Source organism: Metopolophium dirhodum, chromosome 1 (assembly GCF_019925205.1).
Source record: "Metopolophium dirhodum isolate CAU chromosome 1, ASM1992520v1, whole genome shotgun sequence".
NCBI classification, from domain to species: Eukaryota; Metazoa; Arthropoda; class Insecta; order Hemiptera; family Aphididae; genus Metopolophium; species Metopolophium dirhodum.
This window is the reverse complement of record NC_083560.1, coordinates 128,905,561-128,927,504: the sequence shown is the minus strand read 5'-3', so window position 1 is coordinate 128,927,504 and position 21,944 is coordinate 128,905,561. Positions and strand designations below refer to the sequence as shown.

Genomic DNA, 21,944 nt, shown 5'->3' with positions numbered 1-21,944 from the left:
GCTACGACCATATTATTATAATATTCACATATTGATCTCAGCACATGGACCATCGCATACAATACGGGTCGCACGCTTTAATATAATATAGGTAGGTACCGGCAGCACGTGAATTGTTTCCCCCCCCCCCCCTCCCCCCACCCCGTTTGTCGTTTTCGCTTTAACCGATGCATTTTTAAAACAATTTGCACGGCACACGCGGCGGCCGGCGAGATTAAATATTATAAATTCATAAAAACAAAAAACCGAAACCGTTTTGTATCCGACTCCTGCCGACTACTACACGGCTTTGCGTGATATATAATATACAGGGTGATTCATCAAACACGCTCACCTGTTTTTTTTTCTTTAAAAATTCAGTTGTTCAAAACTCGACCTGCGGAATTTTAATACATCCTACTTTGAAAACGTATTTTCAAATTCTTGAGATTTTTTTGTACCGTTTCAGAAGTGTCCTGCGGAGATACAAACTTCTGTTCCATTATATAAATTATTCGGCAGATAAATTTTCTGAATATGTCTGCGTATAAAAATCAGCATTTAGACTTTATTTATTTATTTATTTTTTTTTAATTATATTAGCTTTTAGTCAAATACTATTACAGCAACTTTATTTATTAAATATCAAAAAACTATTATTAATCTCTCAATATTTACAATTTTTAAAATGGCCCAAGTATAATAAATAGGTTGTATCGATCAAATATTAAGCATATCTGTTTTAATATAATATGTGTTAGTACCTATGTAAACTGAGAAACTATACTCGTTTGAATTTTTAATTAAGTAGATAGGTACATCAACATTTTTAAAAAGCACATCCACTAAATAATGTTCAGTAAAAAAGGGGAGTTTTCATCTGGAAAACAACTGAAGTTTGTACAGCCGCAGCAGCACACTTGTTAAGTAGTCTAAAAAATGACAAGAAATTCAAAATATATGGTCTTTCTAAGTATATAGGTATATATTTAAAAATGTCAAAAAGAGTAAACTCGTTATTAAACGGGGGTGAGCATGTTTGGCAAATCACCCTGTACCTACATATGTTTACCAACGGTATTATGCCACGCAAAGGATTATATTAGACGATTTCAAATCGGCCAACTCTCGCAGCTCATACATATTTCAACGTGCATTAATATAATATGGTCGAAATACCCGGTTCACACACGCGCAATATATTATTAGATTTATATATTAGATTTTTTCGAATCGCGTGTGTTTGACATTTTTTGATCCATCATAAAATAATGCCATCATTATTATTATTATTATTATTATTATTTCTGTATACAGCCGACTGCTGCACAGTAGTATAGATTCACCGACAAATGACAATACGTCCACGATATGAGCTTTGTTCGGCGCGGGTTTGGTATAGAAACGAAAATAAACACTTTGGGCGTGTCAGATTTCCAGATTATGTAACGAAAATTGTAAGCGACTATAGGTTGCCTACCTAAATTAAAATGGTACAATAACTAGCGATTTTAATAATTTATTGTCTTTAGTTATAATATTATATAATTTAACGTGCGTATACCATAATATTCAATTATTTCAATAAACATAATGCATTTTATAGATTAATAATTCAATTATTTTTGATTTATTTTATCTCGGATATTGATTTGATTCGGGAAGTGTGTACGTGACCAGTGCAGTTGTGTTTGATTAAACAGAATTATACGTAGAGGCATGTCACCAATAAATAGTAATAATAATACCTATACTTATATTGTTTTAGTGAAGCTTCAACAAAAGTTGTTTGTTTATTGGGCACTATAGGATATTAATGTCCGGTCAATACATACCTTGTATATCTACTATATTATATAGTTACGCGTAACTTATTTTTGCAAATTTATTTGTTCGTTTCCATCTATACATATTATTTATTGCAGTTGATCTGAATATAATACATCGTTCTATATAATTAACAATGGATATACAATCACCTTAGTCGATACTTATAATAGGTATATAGTGATATATAAATCAAATGAAAAAGAGTCGCATACAAAATTGTAGTCGCCTTCAGTAAAGGAGAATTATTACTAACATATTCAGTAAAGGAAATAAGTTTTTCAAAACAGTTCACAGTTTTATGTATCTGTTTTCATGAAAAGAATTATAGTTCGTTTGAAGATGGAAAAACTTAAAGGTATGTTATAACGAATTGCAAAGTAGAAACCAACTCGATGGAAAGAATTCATGCACAGATTTCTTATCAACTATTATTATTACATAAAATGTGTTTTTATCAATATAATAGCGAGTGTGCTGTATATGCATAATATAATATATGTAAAATAAATAAACGAATACTGCTGATTTATCAGTATTGGTAAATAATAAATACTATATATTATATAGCGTACCGAAACTAAAATTGTAAAGACGGGTGGACATAAAATTGTATTATAAACAAGTTAACGAACAAACATTTGGAGCAAGAAGTTTCCGGTTAACTTATGTAAAGAAAAATAATATATCGTATCTCTAATAATAATTTTACAAACATATTGAAGTCAGTGATTAGAATACCCACAATGAACACGATGTTATCTACCAATAAATCGGAATAAACTTTATCCGTCGAATAATAATCAAGCTTGGTAACGACGAAAGTATATCACGAAAAATAAATAAATACAGTACAATATGATATAATCGATTAGTGGACCGACATAGATGTCGGACACGACAGGGTTATGAGACTCAGACGCTGAGTATAATATACCATTATAATAGGTATATATAGGGCAGAAAGCGGGACAAGATCGATTATAATATAAATTATGGTTGAGCAAAAATCATTATATTAAAATAACAAACTGATTGAAAAAATGTATTTTTTTTGCGAGAACATGATCGAACCACAATATATTAATTAATAGCGAAATTAATTTTTTTTTTTTACAAAGATTTTTTTTCGTGAAACTTTTTTGTCAGAGAGGTCTAAAATCATCGATTTCGACCCAACAATAAAATTGCTTAAATCGCGGGTAAACACCACGGGTAACAGTTTTGTCCCAACGATCACCACCCCCCCCCCTCCCCCCGATATACGTACAATATACTACGCAGAAAACATAGACCCGAATTAATCAAACAGGTTTACCTAATACAGCGGTATTATACACAGACCAAAAGAGTACGATATCGTAACGCACGCGTGTTACATATATATATAGAAATAAGAGGACACACATTATATTATTACTATAGGTATAGTAGCGTGGCCGTAAATCATATCGGAGGCGAAGTCGGATGGAAATTATTATACGAAAAGTTATGCCCGCGCAGTGTTATAATATTATTATTATTATACTCGTCCCGCTATAGACGCGATTGCCTGCGCCGGTGTAATGTATAATATAATATAAGTAACGTTATACGTACGCGCTTCCTCTACGCGGTTAAGTTCGGATGATGATTGTTTAATACGACGTACGCGCATAAATCAAAACGATAATATTGTATGGTTTATGGAAGTCGTCCGAGTGTTTGGTGGCGAAGTGGGGGGGAGGGGGGGGGGGTTAAAAGTATAAAATATGCGAACGCGTCTGCGGTGAATATATTATTATTATTATTATGATGTTAATGCAATTATATATTTAATACAATATAACACAGTACCTAATATTATACGCTGCACGCTGCAGCAACGATATTATTATGATAATACACGGGTACCGGAAAACTGTTGCGGACGAAGATGAGAAATAAAATAGTCCATCCCGGCCGATCAAACATCGCGCTGGTTAGAAAGAAGAAATTTTAAATATGCTCTGAATTCGATGGTCACACGAGGATTATGGGCTCATACGCGCGGAAATGCTTAAATTATACGCACACACGTCATGTACCAATCAAAAGGCTAAACCTCTAGCGTGTAAAAATATGGTCAGAGATAAACACGTTGCCGTCGTCCTGCACGACTTTCCTGTAAATTTTTACTGCGAGGCCAGAGACGAATTCCACACATCGCGAGCGGGTGCTTACCAGAAAAATATAACTGACCGTTTTCAAAAATATACAGGGAATGCGTATTATAACGTAGTAGTATAATATGGCGTTTTCAAAAAAAAAGAAAAATGTAAACTCAAATCAATCTAATGTAAAAATAATAATGATTGGACGGTGGTCGGTGGTCAAAAAAACAAAATACACATATCACGGGTACCTATACGAGATCGTCGTACATACTCGGGACTTACGCGGGAGGTACCGCCCCCCCCCCCCCCCCCCGTGGCGGAGTCTGCAGTAATACCGCTCTGTTGCGGTTTTATTTCGGTTGATCGAATTTCGTTCGCCTTACGTGAGACGGAAACGACATAGCGTTTATATACGTTTTGCGTTCAATATATATGTATAGGTGGCATGTGTCATAATACATGCTTGTGATGACTTACGGGTCACGATACAACCCGCGCAGCATATAATATATTATCCAGGGCCCAGGCGCCGGGGCGTTGACTTATACAGGGTGATCCATTTAACGCAAGACACTTATACGAAAAGTAGATGGTTAAGCGATAAAGTATCTTACGTTAAATGGATCACCCTGTATATTTTGTTCTATATTAAGATGCTTTCCCGTGTCTCCGTCGTCTAATACAGTTTGATTATTTTTCTATGCACACTTTTCACTACCTATCTAACGCACGAGGGTCACAATATAACTCACGTAGCATATACTTTATTAGCCAGGGCCCCACGCCAGGGCGTTGACTTACCTATACAGTGTGATCCATTTAACGCAAGACACTTATACGAAAAGTAGATGGTTAGCGATAAAGTATCTTACGTTAAATGGATCACCCTGTATATTTTGTTCTATATTAAGATTCTTTTCCGTGTCTCCGTCGTCTAATACAGTTTGATTATTCTTTTATGCACACTTTTCATTACCTATACATCGAACGAGGATCACAATATAACCCACGTAGCATATAATATATTATCCAGGGCCCCATGCCAGGGCGTTGACTTATACAGGGTGATCCATTTAACGCAAGACACTTATACGAAAAGTAGATGGTTAAGCGACAAAGTATCTTACGTTAAATGGATCATCCTGTTTTTTTTTTTCTATATTAAAATGCTTTTCCGTGTCTCCGTCGTCTAATACAGTTTGATTATTTTTTTATGCACACTTTTCATTACCTATACATCGAACGAGGGTCACAATATAACCCACGTAGCATATACTTTATTAGCCAGGGCCCCACACCAGGGCGTTGACTTATATATTTTTGTTCTATATGATGTTATTCCGTATCCCCGTCATCTAATATAGTTTTATCTATTTTATGCACACTTTTCATTACCTATACATCGAACGAGGGTCACAATATAACCCACGTAGCATATAATATATTATCCAGGGCCCCATGCCAGGGCGTTGACTTATACAGGGTGATCCATTTAACGCAAGACGCTTATAATTATACAAAAAGTAGATGGTTAAGCGATAAAGTATCTTACGTTAAATGGATCATTCTGTATATTTTGTTCTATTTTATGATTCTTTTCCGTGTCTCCGTCGTCTAGTATAGTTTTATTATTTTTTATGCACACTTTTCACTATCTATACATCGCACGAGGGTTACAATATTATAACCCGCGCAGCATACACTTTATTAGCCAGGGCGTTGACTTATATATTTTTGTTCTATAAGATGCTTTTCCGCGTCCCCATCATCTAATATAGTTTTATTTTTTTTATGCACACTTTTCACTACCTTTGCATAGCACGAGGGTCACAATATTATAACCCACACAGCATACACTATTATTATCCAGGGCCCCATGCCAGGGCGTTGAATTATATATTTTTGTTCTATATGATGCTTTTCCGAGTTTCCGTCTCCGCATCATCTAATATAGAGACGTTTAATTTTTTTTTTATGCACGCTTTTTATTAGGTACCTACATCGCACGAGACGAGAGCGATTTAATGAATTCCTTTTTCTACTTATTTGTACATCTATACCGATACGGTTCTGTATATTATTGTTATTATATCAACTTAATTTACGTTTCCGTTATTGAAATACATCACCTGCTAGCTATATAAAGTTTCAATTTACAAATAAACATTTTTTTTTTTTTAATCTCTTGAGCATTTGTTTTGTGCTTGTATATAATAACGCCATAAACATTATAACACTGTCTATAATTATAGTCCTTAACGCTATATAATTAATTTTAAGGTTTTATCTGGGTTTCTTTTCATTTTCATCACAGTGATTTTAAGTCGAAAGTTCTGTAATTTCAATGGCATTTAACTTTGCACGACTATTGTTCTACCAAACAAAAAAGAGTTGCATTTAGAAACAAAAATATATTTGTATTCATGATCGAGTTGAATAAAATTAAAATTAAAATATAAAAACGGTTTAGGTCTGATTTCTGAAAATAAAAGTTAAAAAAACAAAAATTAAAACCTACTGTCGAGTCAAAAAGTTTTGGAAATTATGGTGTGCCGTTGATAAACTCCCAGATTATGGCTGCGGGTACAAGTCTACAATAAAATCTTAATAACCATTAGTTCATGGTATAATAACTAATATTGAATAGTTAGTTATACTTTTTTAATCATTGTATTTTAACAAATATAACATCATTGTGTTTTGTTTAATAGTTCTTAAAAAAAAAAAAAACTTCTGCCAAGATCAAACGTTCGAGGATCTATATTGTTTTGAATTACATATATATATGTATAATATAGTATATAATAATATATAGAACATAATAATGGTTTCAACTTTTCCAGTACAATAGATATTAAAATCGTTCAGAGATTAAAATATGCGTCTCTCTTTTTGTTTGCATAGAAACAGCCCCGAAAAGAGAACTTTGAAAACAATATTAAACATATACCTGATGTATAATAATATCGCAGTGCCTTCGAACTTTATAGTTTTTAGAGCCGAAGAATTGTCTGTGTGTTTAAAATGAAATAACAGAGCAGAGGAGATAATGATCGACGTGGATAATTTTCTATTTATTATTCCAGAATTACAGAGTTCGGAATAAGTAAACCTACGCAGGAAGCAGCTATCTTTTTATACACGCCACATTTCGTATAATTATATATTCATCCGTTCCCTTTAATTGATGTAAGTACGTGACTAATCGGGAAATAGTTAATAAATATTTTGTAAAAAAAAAAATAAAATAAAATGGCGACAAATTCTGTCAAACGAGAATTTGATCGGTTTTGCCGGTCGGAATTACACCAAATTAATACTGACAATTCGCTTTCAAACGGTGCGCGAGGTCGTGAATGGAAATAATTTAATTATGAATCCCGTGGTGCGAGCGTTTAATGTCTGAAACGGGTATTTGACGGTATTGAACTGTTATCTAATTTATATTTATGTAGAAAAAAAAAGCAGTCTTTGTCTGACCTCAAAGTACCTTATTGTATTAAATTTCATGATTAATTAGTCGCGTTGAAGTATCGAATAACAGGGGAGAATAATAATAACAGCAGGTGGAAAACATATAATATTATATATTTTATGTGTACACCAACACCACACACGGACGTCCCTTCGATCAAACAAATTATAATGAGCACATTTTAAAACGTCCGAGTGTGGACGCGGTATTATATAATATTACACTGTTTTCACGTTTTTGCACATAATAATTAATAATAATAAATAATTTTATTATTGTTTATGTTTAATATTAGGTTGTTGTTAAGAGTGTGACGTATTATTGTTATGATCGATCAGCGTTGGATTTGAGATTGAAATGATGGCCGGCAAAAACATAAGATGTGCCTCACGCAACACTTATGCGTGGCTCATGGCATATCACAAAACCTTTGGCTTTTTCGCTCTAATTTAGGTGGGCTCCAAAACAAAATATTGGTTGATACCCCCCCCCCCCCCTTCTACAAGTGTACATTTGTCGAGTAAACGGCCGTTAAATGTGCCACTGTGATCGATACCAAATTTATTTTTTACGTTCGAATTTATAAGCAGACAAAATCGTATCGATCAATAATTATTGTTATCTACTTGTCCTTTTACAACTATTTGTAACTTTACTCGCGAATAATATATAGTGACAACCACTAGACACTAGAGTGACCATTGTCTACGCATTAACTGACAGAAACTGTCAGACACTGAAACACTTACTATATCTTTTGTAAATATTATTAAAAGGAAATTGGCAAATAGGATTAAAATTGTAAATATTAGTTACTTATATGTATTATATTATGTAACTATAAAAAAAAGTAGTGCCTACATTTCTATTAATATAATATTGTTATTTTGTTGTATACAATGTGGTAGACTCCTATAATATATTTTTTAACCTGAAATAAAAAAGTTAACCCACTCCCCGGCCAAATCCTATTCGCTAATATTATTCATTTCGCTAAACTCACGACGGAAAAACGTAAGACTAATGTTTTTGCATCGATACACCATAAATTACAATATTATGTAAATATCTAATGCGTTTCGGAGCTTTTTCTTCTATACGTCAGAAGGTATAAACTATAAACACGGTACAGTACGGTGCTTATACCTATGATGTACATAATATATAGTATTACGTTATAATGAAAGGGACGAGAAGTGGTGAAGCGAATACGGAAAAAAAAAATGTCTCGTTTCAAAGGATAACGTAATTCACACTGCCGCAGAGGTGCTGCCGTGCAAAACAAAGGTCATATTTTAGGGATAATTTTTAGGTTCAAATCCACCCTTGAAATTGAGTTTATATCCCGAAATATATACCCTCTTTTGGTATTCTTTATGAATAAATGCGGCGTAAAAAAGACGTGTCACTGGGCGGCAGCGGTGGTGGCGGTGCTCAGCTGTAGCCTCGTTTATACAATCTGTGTGACTGTCTTTCCAGTACAATAAAATAATATAATATTATTACTCTTTCCGCCTATATAGTCAACGAAACACTATTAAAGCCACCACCATGGTCTATCATTTTGTTGATGTCCATTGTATTGCACGATTATATTATAATACTTCAGTAAGGGAGGTTGACTCCAAAAAAAACTTAACCTAAAAAGAACAAAATAGTTTTTACCTCCATGTTCATATAGCCATTTATAATAGAATATTATATATATTATAATACATCCTCATCACACAAAACGACGAGTTGGAGATTTCAACTTGAAACGTTGTTAATTTTAACTTTTTTACGTACTTTTTTATGACGATGAGTATACCTAACTTTCGGTTCTTATAGACTAAATTCAATTTTCAAAAAAAAATTATCATCAATAATACGCATATGTTTAATTATTATTCTAAAGAGTTTTAGAACTTTTAAACTTCCGTAGAGCGTAAATTATTAAGTTTAACAGTTTTAAACAAAATACTATTGTGTATATACAAATCAGAAATTAAATATTTTCTGCTTATCGCATTAAGTATTGTGTTAATGTAATAATGTTTTATTTAGTTTGTGTTGACGGGGTAACCGTCCGCCCAACATCACTGCCCACTATAGTAACATTTATGCAGTGTGAACAAAATATATTACTCCGTTTCAGTAAATTTAAGTTTTATTCCATAATTTATTAACTCTTACCCAATATTATTTCAAATATATAATCAAATATTATTCTTTGTCTCTTTGACTTGTTTAAGTTTATTTCCTTTTGCCTCGACTTAATCGAGTTATAATTATTCATAATTTAGGTACCCAGCCTGCTTCGGGGTTTTACATTTTTAATAATATTATATTCCTACGCATATAAATATATATATATATTATATAGGTACATAGTATACGCGTACACCGGTTATTACAGTTTATACTACGCGTAATTGAGTGGGGCGTGGGCTAAGGCTCCCAAAATATCAATAATTTGATGATTAATTAATAATCTCTTGGGTTTTATTCGCGATGCTGTTATAGGTGTAAGAAACGTTAGCCCCCCCCCCCGCCCAGAAACCGTACCGATTTTTTTCCGCCTGCCGTTTTATAATAATATATACCATTATTTTATAATATTATTATAAGGTACCTACACCGAATTTCATTTAATTATGTGTATGAATTTCATTAAACACTCGAGTCGCGACCGCGGCACTTATAAAACGTGTTAAACAATAACAAATAATCCCATAATATTTATACGTTAAATACAAATTACAATATACGCAACGTCTTACGTCAAACATATAGGTACACGATAACCACTATTATATTATAGTAACTACTATAGTATAATAGCTGTGAATAGACGAAAGTACAACAACAACAATAATAATAATGTAACATTGTACTCGGCAGTCGTAACTTTTCTGCACACGATAATAGAATAATATTCTTCCTTTGTGCTCGCCCGTCAGTAGTAATGTTCCTAGTTCCTACCTACCTATCTACCTACCTACCCTCCCCGCCAGTTTAACCGTCGTCGCAGCGGGAGGAGGACGTTCGTCGTCATCGTCGGCTCGCGCGGTGGATACGCGATGGCTGCTCGCACCGGGTGCCAAGACCGCCGACGCCGCCGTTAAAAACGGTACGACATTTGCAGCTGGCATTTGCGCTCGCCGTGGCGGACGGTTTTCATATTTTGACCGCAAAACGAAGTAAGCTGTTGTCCAAACACGGAAATGTGTTCCTCGGTTTTTTTTTTTTTTTTATCAAGTTGCGTACCACGCGAGTTCATTCCGGTAGATTTTTGAGAGATACACGACAGTATTTTGTCCTGACGACGATAAAGATAAGTTTACACAAGTTGCGCCGCAGTGTTCCGAAAAATTGAATTCGATAAATTTGTCCATTACAATATTATCATAGATATTAAACATATTGTATTATATTTTACTCGAGAGTAAAATATTATGTTTCACCACATTTACGATATTAATATAAACTAAAAATAAGAATTATTACACATTGGGTAAAATTTCAAATAAAGCAGTGTTTTTTTAATAAACTAAAAATTAAGTATTGGTCAGAAATTCAAATGACGTTAACTGCGTTTTATTTTATGACGGTGGCTTTATCATAATATTATATTATTACTTTATTATAATCGTCGCGTCGGCTTAGGTATCGTAGGTACAAGTACAAAGAAATCCTAAATCGCAATATAACATTAAAACATAAACATATTACGCGTATATAATATTATACAGATATCAGTAGGTGTGGCGTAGTATATTTGGACTTAATTTCTCGGGGGGGGGGGGGGAGCGTAAAAACTTACCCCTCTTTAGCTGTTTTTCTGTCAGCCACATCTATAATGGAACACTGTTTACTATTATGTTTAATAATAGACGGTAAATAGACAGTGTTAATTAATCAATAATTGAAAACATATTATGTTTAACTGCCGAACAACATAACATTAATGGAATTAAATTCCAATTAATACAACAATACCTACCTATACAGTCTGCAACCTCTTCCTACTCTTTTTTTGCTGTCGATTTTTATACGTGCGACAAAGCTGATTCTGCACTTATTATACGACTCTCTTGATCCCATTAATGACCTTAACCGTGTTTTCAGTCTACCACGCATGTAAAAACAGCGAGAAGGATTCCGAAAGATAAAATAAATAATTTACTGCAGTAACATCACTTTTGTCGTCGGTTAGCGACGGTGAGTAAACTAAGGTTTTATATAAAATATAAGCATCATCTCTATGATCAACGGTTATCATTTATTCTATCTACAACGTTGGCGGCGACAACGACATGGAACGGTAGGTAAATAGCTTATGGCTCGTTTACATGTAACGCACATATAATATACCTAACGTGTATATAACGACGTGTATAGCTCTAAATCTGAGCACATCGCTCTCTTTCTCTCTCTCTCTCTCTCAGCCCTCAGAATACGCCACTGCAGGTATCAATGCTACCAAGTCATCATCAAGTATAAGGCTATACAGTGGCGATGTTGACCACGACTTCATTCTTGACTAACCCGTCACGCCGTACGTACACACATTATGATATTATTATCATAGGCATTATAATAAAATAATATAATAACAACGTGAGCGCTAAGGCTAACGGATTAAGAGGATGTGACTATACACGACACCACGTGACTGAGCAATAAGACAACATAATAATTATAATTATGCCTATAAGAATGGTCAAGCCAATAGAAATTTGAACTTTAAATTTTAAATTAATATATCGACGGATTCGTGTTTTTAAGACGTGTGAGACCATGTTATAAGTTTGGAAGTCGGAACGACATGTTTTCTGTGCAGTAAAATATCAAAATGCCATCATGTATCAAAAACCGTTTGTTATCATGCGGCCAATCTAAAATTCAAAATATATTCCACTATCAAGACTATAATCTCATGAAGTAAAAATACCATGGCCCAAAGAACGACCAATCTGGCCATCTCAGATGTCATTCGCGCGGCCTATCTAAATGGTGAATTTTTTTTTTTAATCGTCTTGTGATATTGATCAGGTTGTCTAATATACATTTTATACGGTCGTCACGTGTATATTATTCTCAACGTTGTTGGTATATATAATATTATGTGCGGTCGAAACTCAAAATTGTTATAATTCTACGTAAAATCTATGGCCATATGCACCCAAAATCATCTCGACCACCGCGTCATTTCAATAAGTGCCATAACATTATTATAAACCGTGATGATAAAAACTGTATACAATTTTACATAATATTCACTATAAACACTGTTCATCGATAATACTATTATAGTCCTCTCGTCTACTCTTCCTCATTACTAGCGTCATCAATATCTGGCCGAATCGATAAGAGTTTTCGTTTTTCCGGAACATTTAACTCATTTATTTTTTTACCGTTGACAAATTGCGCGTTGTGAATAGCATATTATTTTCGTCGAACGTCGCATTTTTCAATTTTCAATTTTTTTCACCAGCCAACACGTGCGATGTTGTTTTCAACAGCCAAAAATATATTATCTCTTCGTGTATAATGTTGTAATTATTATAAAATATCTTCTTGCAGGGCATTGAAAATATATAACGAAAAATCTTTTTTCACCCTTACACACTGGGGATGATTTTTTATTTATTTTTTTTATTATTCACCCTATATAATAATATGACGGACCCGACAGTGCACCACTCGTCTACGGTTGTGGTCGTATTCGGACCAAATCAATATGTTATCACAATCAAAATGATCGCCCTGCGCCAAGCAATCGGTGAGAAAAAAACCGTATAACCGTATACTCAATGTGTGGTATGTATACTTTATATAATATATTATATCATTTTCTGGCGAAAAATGCTGAAATGACGCCGCCGCCACGGCCATAATAATATTATTATCCAACTCGCGGCGCGGTATTTTAGCGCAGACAGCGGTAGAGATAAGAAATAGGAGTCGGGGGAAAAGAGAGAATAAATAAATGAGATGAAAAAAAAATCCGAAACCGCCTCCTCCCGGGGCGGCGTTCGTCGATTTATGACGATCCCGGCGCCGCAAAAGGCTTAAAGTACAATGCTGTTTCGCACGCGGCAAAGTCGTTTTTAACTATTATATCCCGTTCGTGTGATATCGTATTATTATATATAATAATATTATAAGGTACAGATATAAAATTCATTTTGCACTAAGCTCGTTTTTGTTTCACTCGAACGCCAACACACAAACGACACCGTCTCATATAGGAGGTACGCGTGTTATTCTATGCGCGCACTTAAGTATTGAGTAGGTATGCGCACACATATACGTACGCGGTATAATATATATATGAAATATAATATAATATTCAATAAACGCGAGACTACAATATTATAATGGTATGGTCTTTATCATTATATTATTTTCACTATACTGCCATTTCCCACGGTTTTCTCGGATTATTTTTCAACTTTTGTTTGTTTGTTTTTTTTTTCTTATCATTTTTTCTAACGGAAAAAAAAGGCAATGCATAATATAATATTTTCTTAGTCACATTATAATAATAATAATAATAATAATGTACGAAATCGGTCGTATTTCCGTGATGGTGCATGCAGTTCCTATCCCGTTCGGTTAAATAAATGCGAGTATTGTGTGTGTGTGCAGCGTTCGATTGGAAAGCTTCTGTACCGTGATGGCAATAATACAATAATAATCCGTTTCGCATTATATTATATTGTTATCGACGAGGCAGCGCGAGCGCCTCGTTAAGGACGCTTCTCAAAGCACTACAAACTTGAAACTTCCGATACAATTTTTTTTCATCCGCTAAAACGTGTACTTGAATGATTTAGTTGAAGATTTTGCGGAGAGGTTCAATATTTAATAGGAAATTTAAAAGAATTCTCGGGGGCGGTATTATCAAGTCGATCGAGTTTTAAAATATTTACAATAATGTACACGGTACTGTATTATGTTTTAACCGTCATGCACAATATTATATCATTAAAAATCAAAACGTAGTACAAAAGTGTACAACAGTAAAGTACGATAAACGAGTTAATAAAAAACAATAAAATGTGTTTCACACATATTATAATATTGTTCCATTATTATTTATTGTTATTAAACTATATCGTGTAGTCATGTACATAATATCGTTTCTTATCTACTACCGTACTACCTATAATAAACATAATATAATATCAACAACAACAACAGAAGCGAATAAAAAAGAAAGACTATTGTCTATATTATACATATTATGTATATCATAATATAAGCATAATATTATTATTTTCAATACATAACGAGAAGGCCGAGTGGTGCAAGTCGTTTGCGAGGCGTGTATTATAATATATATATATATAATACGATTATAATACAAATATAAATTACAACGTACCACGATTGATAATATGAGTGTAAATGTTTATATTTTCATTTCAAACTAATGTCACGTACCTATAGTAAAAGTGCAGATGACGTCGAATAATAATAATAATAATAATCGTATATATAGTAGTAGCAGTAATTGTGCAACAACGGGTTATTATTATTCCCGTGTTTACCGTTATTCAAAATCGATGAACAGATATCATATCATTATTATCATATTAAACGCGAGCGTTGTTTAATCTCGACACCGAGCCTCATGAATCAAAAGCAGATTCGAATCTACGAGTTAATTAATTGGGGTTGGATATATACGGGTAAGTCATACAGAGAGGGTGTGGGAGAGAGAGAGAGATAAATAATAAATAATAATCACGTGCGACTGCTGTATTAGCGCGCGCAAAAAAGCTCGGTTACCTAAATTGGCCGTATTTTGAAACTTTACCGCGAAAACACGATATAGGCATTTAAGCATATCATTACGACTGTCGCAATTCGCTGCTGCGATCGAACATAATATAATAATATTGTATAATAGTTGTTTTTTTTTTTTTTTTGGACAGTATTGATCGGTTTTGACTTTAATGACAACCGCAGTAATTCAAACAAACAATAGGTACCTACAGGAGCTAGTAAGTACCTACTTATATTGTATTTTGTTCTAAGAAAACTACATCAACGGAAACAGCGCAATATTACAGTAATAATGCGGATATGGATGCGAAAGACATTATTTTATTTGTTCCAATAATATGCGCTTGTTTTATTTGCATTCCGTGTAATAATATATTACATATAACATAATAAGTAACAATCTCAATATAGGTATTAAACTTGTTTATGCATACTTATTTTTTCATTTATTTTTTTTTCACATATACATTATTACTTTTTTCTTTTTTTTTTTTTACGCGAGTCGTTCCACGGACCGACGGTCAGCCGGTCCTCAACCATTCGAATCTGAATAAAGGTTTTTTTTTTACATTCGTGAATTTTAAATGGTCTATTGTCGTTTATTTATTTTTTTTTTTTATCCTTCTGTGTCACTGCAACGCACAGTAGTCAGTTATTTCTCTCTCTCTCTCTCTCTCTCTCTCTCTCTCTGTCTCTCCATCTATCTCTTTCGAACCGCATCATCCCGCTCCAGCGGAATCTTTTAACTCGAAAAACAAAGCCATAGGTATATATTATAAATCCCGCAGCGTATGCATACGATCCGACAAACCGAGTGTTTCATGAATTTTTTTTCCCTCTAAAGATGCGTCGGTATAATAATATAACGCCGTTAAGGACATTATTAGAATTTAAACGATAAAACGGAATACTGTAATTTATATGGTTTCGCGGAGAAGGAGAAGAACAGCAAATGCTTTTGTATTTCTCCCCCCCCCCTCCACCCGTTATATCAGCCTGCCACCGGGTTTATCGTATTCACCATTACCGCCGTGCGATAGAAGCATTGAATAATGACATTATTATTATTTATCGACTCTCGCTCACATTAATGGGCATTATTAGGTGTTCAACAGCTGCTGTGCCGGGCGTCATAATCGCATGCAGCACTGTCTTCACGTTATGTGCTTTACATTCGGTGCCCATGAAGAGCAGTTTTAAATACGTCTTATAACACTGCAGCGTGTTGTATATATCTATCTACACACAACAACTGCAGCAGGAGATCATATAATATTATTCAAAACAAGAGTGGAAAACAAAAAAAAAAAGAAACGTCTAAAATATTAAAATTCCAAATTCTGACATTATTTGTAATCATCGTTAAAGGATTCGAAAAATAGTTTATGTAAATTGGGCAAAACCGAATTTACCAATGTTTTTTTTTTTTTTTTTTTTTTTTTTTTTGAATGGAGGGGGGAGGACGTCAACCACGAAGGTAAAACGAAAGCGAGTCTTATTGATTTTTAGAAGGAAACGACCGTGTAAGAAAATGGTATCTATAATTTGGAGGAAAATGGTTACGACCGGAGAAATAAATAAAACGCAAATGTTTGCAAAAACGGGATACGTTGCTTATTTTTACTGCATTCGGCTGTAATATTATATGCCATATTAAACTGAAGCGCAGTCTTGGCAACGAAGCCTAACCATATTTTATTCTATGCCCTGCGATTATACCGATATATATATATATATGAATGTACGGTTCGACTTGATTTTACATTTTAAAAATCGCTCGAACGTTTCGCATAAAACATTTCTTTCATCAAGGACAATAGGAATTATGGTTTTCCTCGATGAATAGAACGGACGGACAGACGCCCATCGTGCTATAAGACGCGGACGGTTGCCGCTGACAACTCTATTTCTGCCGTTTAAGAGATTTAAAAACGATTTAATAATATTTTGTTCGTATCATTGCGTACGCGATGCATAAAATACATAGTAAATACACAAAATATAATATACAATTGTGTGTGTGTGTGTGCCGAGTATGTATTATATTATGAGTCACGATGAAACTATACGGCACTGGAAATACGTCGTAAATAATATTATTATTATGTACATATATTACTGGAAAGTTTGGTTTTACTGCGTTCTTCCTAATGGAGTTTTCGGTTTTTGTGCTCAAGTTATTTGTATGGTAAATTGTTCGAATTAATCAAAAAGCAAAGACTGATGAAAAAACGTTCAATTTTTTAAAATTTAAATCAATAAAATTGTATACCGCATATCATGTTAAAATGTTTATTTTTAAGGAACAATATGGTAAACGTTTACGTCCTGTTACTGTACTACTGGTTATTGGCATTTATTGATGATTTATACATATTACATACACTTTAATAAATTTCCAACCATTTATCACATATTAGGTCATAGGTGTATTAATATTTAGTATAATATATTGTTATACTAAACCAATAAGTATTTTTATAATATAACAAGTTTGTTAAGTATTAATTAAAAAAGCTAGTAAATAATTTAAAATATTATCTTACAACTGTTTCGTTTGACAAGATAAAGTAAAAGATTTCTCTTTGACGAATATAATTAGAAGTTTAAGCACTCGGTAAATTCCGGAGTAAATTAAATTTAAAATCAACTTTTTGTAAGCTATAAAACGAATTTCATGATTAAAATACTATAAAAATACTAAAATATACGTTTCTTAATTGATGTTTAACTGTTTCTATTATTTTAAATATTTGTAAACAATTATTGGAAATTTATGCGTTTTACCAATCAGTTTTAAATCACCGCATTAAAAAATAATAATCCTAAATAACAAATCATTATAAAGTAGTTAATTATAAGTGATAAATTATATATAATTAAAATTTCCGTTTCACGTTAGCATTAATATACTAATATCGAAAAAAAAATGTCTATAATATATTATTATGATAACAACTGATGACTCATTATAATATAATAGAACTTAATGTGAATTTTGGTAAATGGTATCTGGGTATCATATATAGTATATAATATTATGTTTCAGTATACAATTTGAAATAGCTATACTTAATATTGTGTTCATATAATATACTTATTACTTAATATACGTATTCCATGATTGTGTATATATTAATATATTATCAAGTGTTTTAATTCCACCAGCCCTTGGATGATAAAAAAGGAATTTTAAGGGCTGAATTATTCGGGTATTTACATAATACAGTTATGTATAGATATTTATACATTTGATTAAATCTTGTATAGTTTATATTAAATACAAGTCAATAAGTATCTGCAGAAAACGTACACTTATGGCATCCCAAAAATGTTAAAAATAATTTAATTATGACGGTAACACTCACAGTCTAGGTATTACAATAATACGAAAACGGTTATTATTCGACAAATGCGTTTAAAGAATTAAAAATGACTAGATATAATTATATGAAACACAGGTACTTAGCTTATTTTAATAACACACTCTTCATGTTCGAACACACAAATATGAAATAATAATGTATAACATACAAATTCTTTACCTATAATTAATTCATTATATCATTCGTTATAGTATCATTATAATTACCAAATAGCAAACAATGGTCTCCTATATAAACACGCCCTATAGTACCTATATATACTTATATATTTTAAAGCTATCGTATAAAAAATATTATCTTTTGACATTAATTATATAGGTAGGCATCTTATAAAATACCTATATCTATACTTAAATTTGATATCTTTATTAGTATGGTCAATAAAAAAAACGATTGTCAGGTCTTGCTGTAGTATACATATGTGTCATTTATTTTAATACCCGCATAAATTATGCTTCATTCTTTTTTTACAGTTAAAATATTCGGTGATCGGCGGAGGCTAAAAGCTTGTGCTCACGTTTCATTAAACTGATAACCTTCCCATATTAAATGCACACACAACCGCCTTCGAAATACGATTGGTCATCCAATAATATCCGCGAGGGTTAACAACATAATCAATTCTGTTGATTGATATCGGTTAAGACAATTCAGCCATTCAGAAATTAATCAGAAAAGTGGATCGCGGGACCACATTGATGAGGGAGTGAGCGATACTAAATTATCAAAATTTTGAATTGGGGCGAATGTTTCGGGGGTAGAATATACAGAGATGGAAGTAAAAACGAAGACCGGCTGCGGCGACGGCGATGAAGTGACTAACAAATGTTTCCTCCACCTATTAAACATACAATTACCTACCTAGACTGTTTAGTTATCATTAAACCTCTTTAAACTCGACTTTAAACTGTATTTTTAAATAATGCATAATATCTAATATGTCAACATTTTATCTTAATCAATACGATTTCAATCAATTATATATTTTATAACATTTTAGCTTTACCGTACACTCGACTGATTCAGCAAAACCAACAACCCCTGCAGTGTATAATCATATAATAGTGTTTCTATAAATTATTTGATAATTAAATGTTCGTAGTGCCACAAAAAGCGCAGTTAGATCGCAAAAATTATTTTACTACGGTATAACATGGTAATTCGTCATTTTGAGAACGCTCTTAAAACGTTTCTTTTTTAATACTGCCAAAACCAAGAGAAAAAAATGGGGTTACTCCACCCGGCATTGAAATGGCCTAAATAATTTTCTATACACATATTATATATAAGTTTGTTTGTATGTGTGTGCACTGTGCATTATGTATATTACTCGATATATAAAGTTTATATGTATATATAGATATTCTGGAGCTTAACTTCCTATACTCGGCCAATGTTTAATAATAATAAAATACTATATAGGTCACCGGTAATTTTTCAAACTTTTAACTGCTATTTTAAACTCGACCATACAAACCGTACGACTGTATGCAGCAGTACCTAAATAATTTGCTGTGCTCGGCTGCATACGGTGCGTGTCCTAAATGTATATATATGCAGTTGCCGAGAGTGACAATTTTGGCGAGTTAACATTAAACTACAAACGTGTAATACGCGTACAATGTTTTAACAGATTGCACCAAATCTAGCACTAAAATAAAAAAAACTACCAAATAATAATTTTTTACCTCACACAGCTAGATATTTGAGATTATACGGATGTAACATTAAACGCATTCGCGTATGAGTGGACCGGATTGCACGGGGATATTCTAATAAAAGTTAATAAGGTGTATGATGAAATTATGCACGGTTTAAAATAGTTATATATTATTAGTACAGGATTCCACTATATCCAATGCAGTAAAACACTACCTATATACCTAATCTACAAGTCAGGGACCCCTCGAATAGTGCCAATATACATTTTCTTATCGACTTAATTTTCAAATTAAATAGGCAGTATTTTTTAACGACTTACGGTTTGTCTCATTAGAACAGTGTGCGTATGGTAACATTATAACCATGATGGACTATTACAGTGGAGTAGCGCACGTCAACTCGTACGTGGGCCCACGATTGGCACATAAAAAAATTAATTATAGACTTGCAGACGTTAAAAAAAATAAGCGATATGAAAAATCGAAAAAAGCTACAATTTTTCATCTAATCGGAAGCGGCGTTATCTAAGACTCTAAATGGTATTAATGTTTGTTTCGTGAGAACTATTATGGAATTTTTTTTATTTTTATCAGAATCCATGTTATAAAAACAAATACACACATACCCACACCCACGCAAAGCGTGCCGCGCGATAAGACGGAAATTTGAATTCTATTATAATGGTTATTAGTTATTACACAACAAGTCAATATAGACGTATAATTATTATATTTTATGCACGGTTGCTGTGCCTCCTATCGTGTCAAGTTTATAGGATTATAATATATTGTGTACAGTAATAAACGAATAATAATATTGTCTTAGGTGCAGGTAAATTTCTCATAATATTACATTATACGAATAATAACGTAATAATTAATACAATGCAATAAAATATTGTCTTTTCGTACTTACCTATATAATGTTATAACTTGTGCGGGCGAGCTCGGTGCAGTCGTAAAGTGGCGGCGGTGGGATGCAGTACCGCAGCGGCTGAATGGGACCGGTTCTCGCGGGCGGACGAAGGAATGAAAAATATACGTACTAAAAAAAAACGACGTCGAAGAAATTTAAGCTGAGAGAAAAAAAAAATTTTCTCAAAATTTTCGATAACTCGAATTTTATTCGGGGAAAAAAATTTTTTTTTTAATTATGACTGTCAAATTCGGCGGGCTTCCAGGAGCGGTGGGGACGACGGCGGTCTAGGTGTCTCGCGACGGGCGGCGTGTGTGTGTGTGTGTGTGTGTGGTGGTGGTGGTGGCGGCGGCGGCGGCGGCGGCGACGGCGTCGAGCTGCAGTGTTATACCGCGCTTGGTATAATGCTCGTGGCAATGGTCTACTGCAGTTGTAGTCGTACGACGGACTGTCGCGCGGTCTGCGTGGCGGGTCCGCGCTCGTGTACGGGTTGCGACGCCGTCGAGTGGCGCGGCGGCGGCGGCGGCGGTTGTTTCGGCTGTGGCGATGGCGGCGGCGGGGGGGGAGGGCCGGAGCGATAGAGCGAGCGTGGCGATCGGCGTCGGGCGGGCGAGGGACGGACGACGGCGGCGGCAGACGGGCAGACGAAACGATATTATGCCGCCGCGGACGTCGCGGGCGCGCGCGGTATAGCGTGGGCGGTGGCGCGGAGACGCGGCCGCCGCCGTGGTTGGTATCGCCGCCGGGCCGAGCGCCACCGTCGCCGGCGCGCCCGCCACCCGCCGC

General features: G+C 34.0%; 1 protein-coding gene across 1 annotated transcript in view; it reads right to left on the bottom strand.

Annotated features, from left to right (window-relative positions):
• LOC132953812 (protein muscleblind) overlaps positions 1 to 21,625 on the bottom strand; it is a 179,181-nt gene extending 157,556 nt beyond the window's left edge. Inside the window, exon 1 of the mRNA XM_061026148.1 lies at positions 21,159 to 21,625. The gene's annotated coding sequence lies outside the window, so the exon portion shown is untranslated. The remainder of the gene's footprint in view (positions 1 to 21,158) is intronic.
• Positions 21,626 to 21,944: the final 319 nt, after the last annotated feature.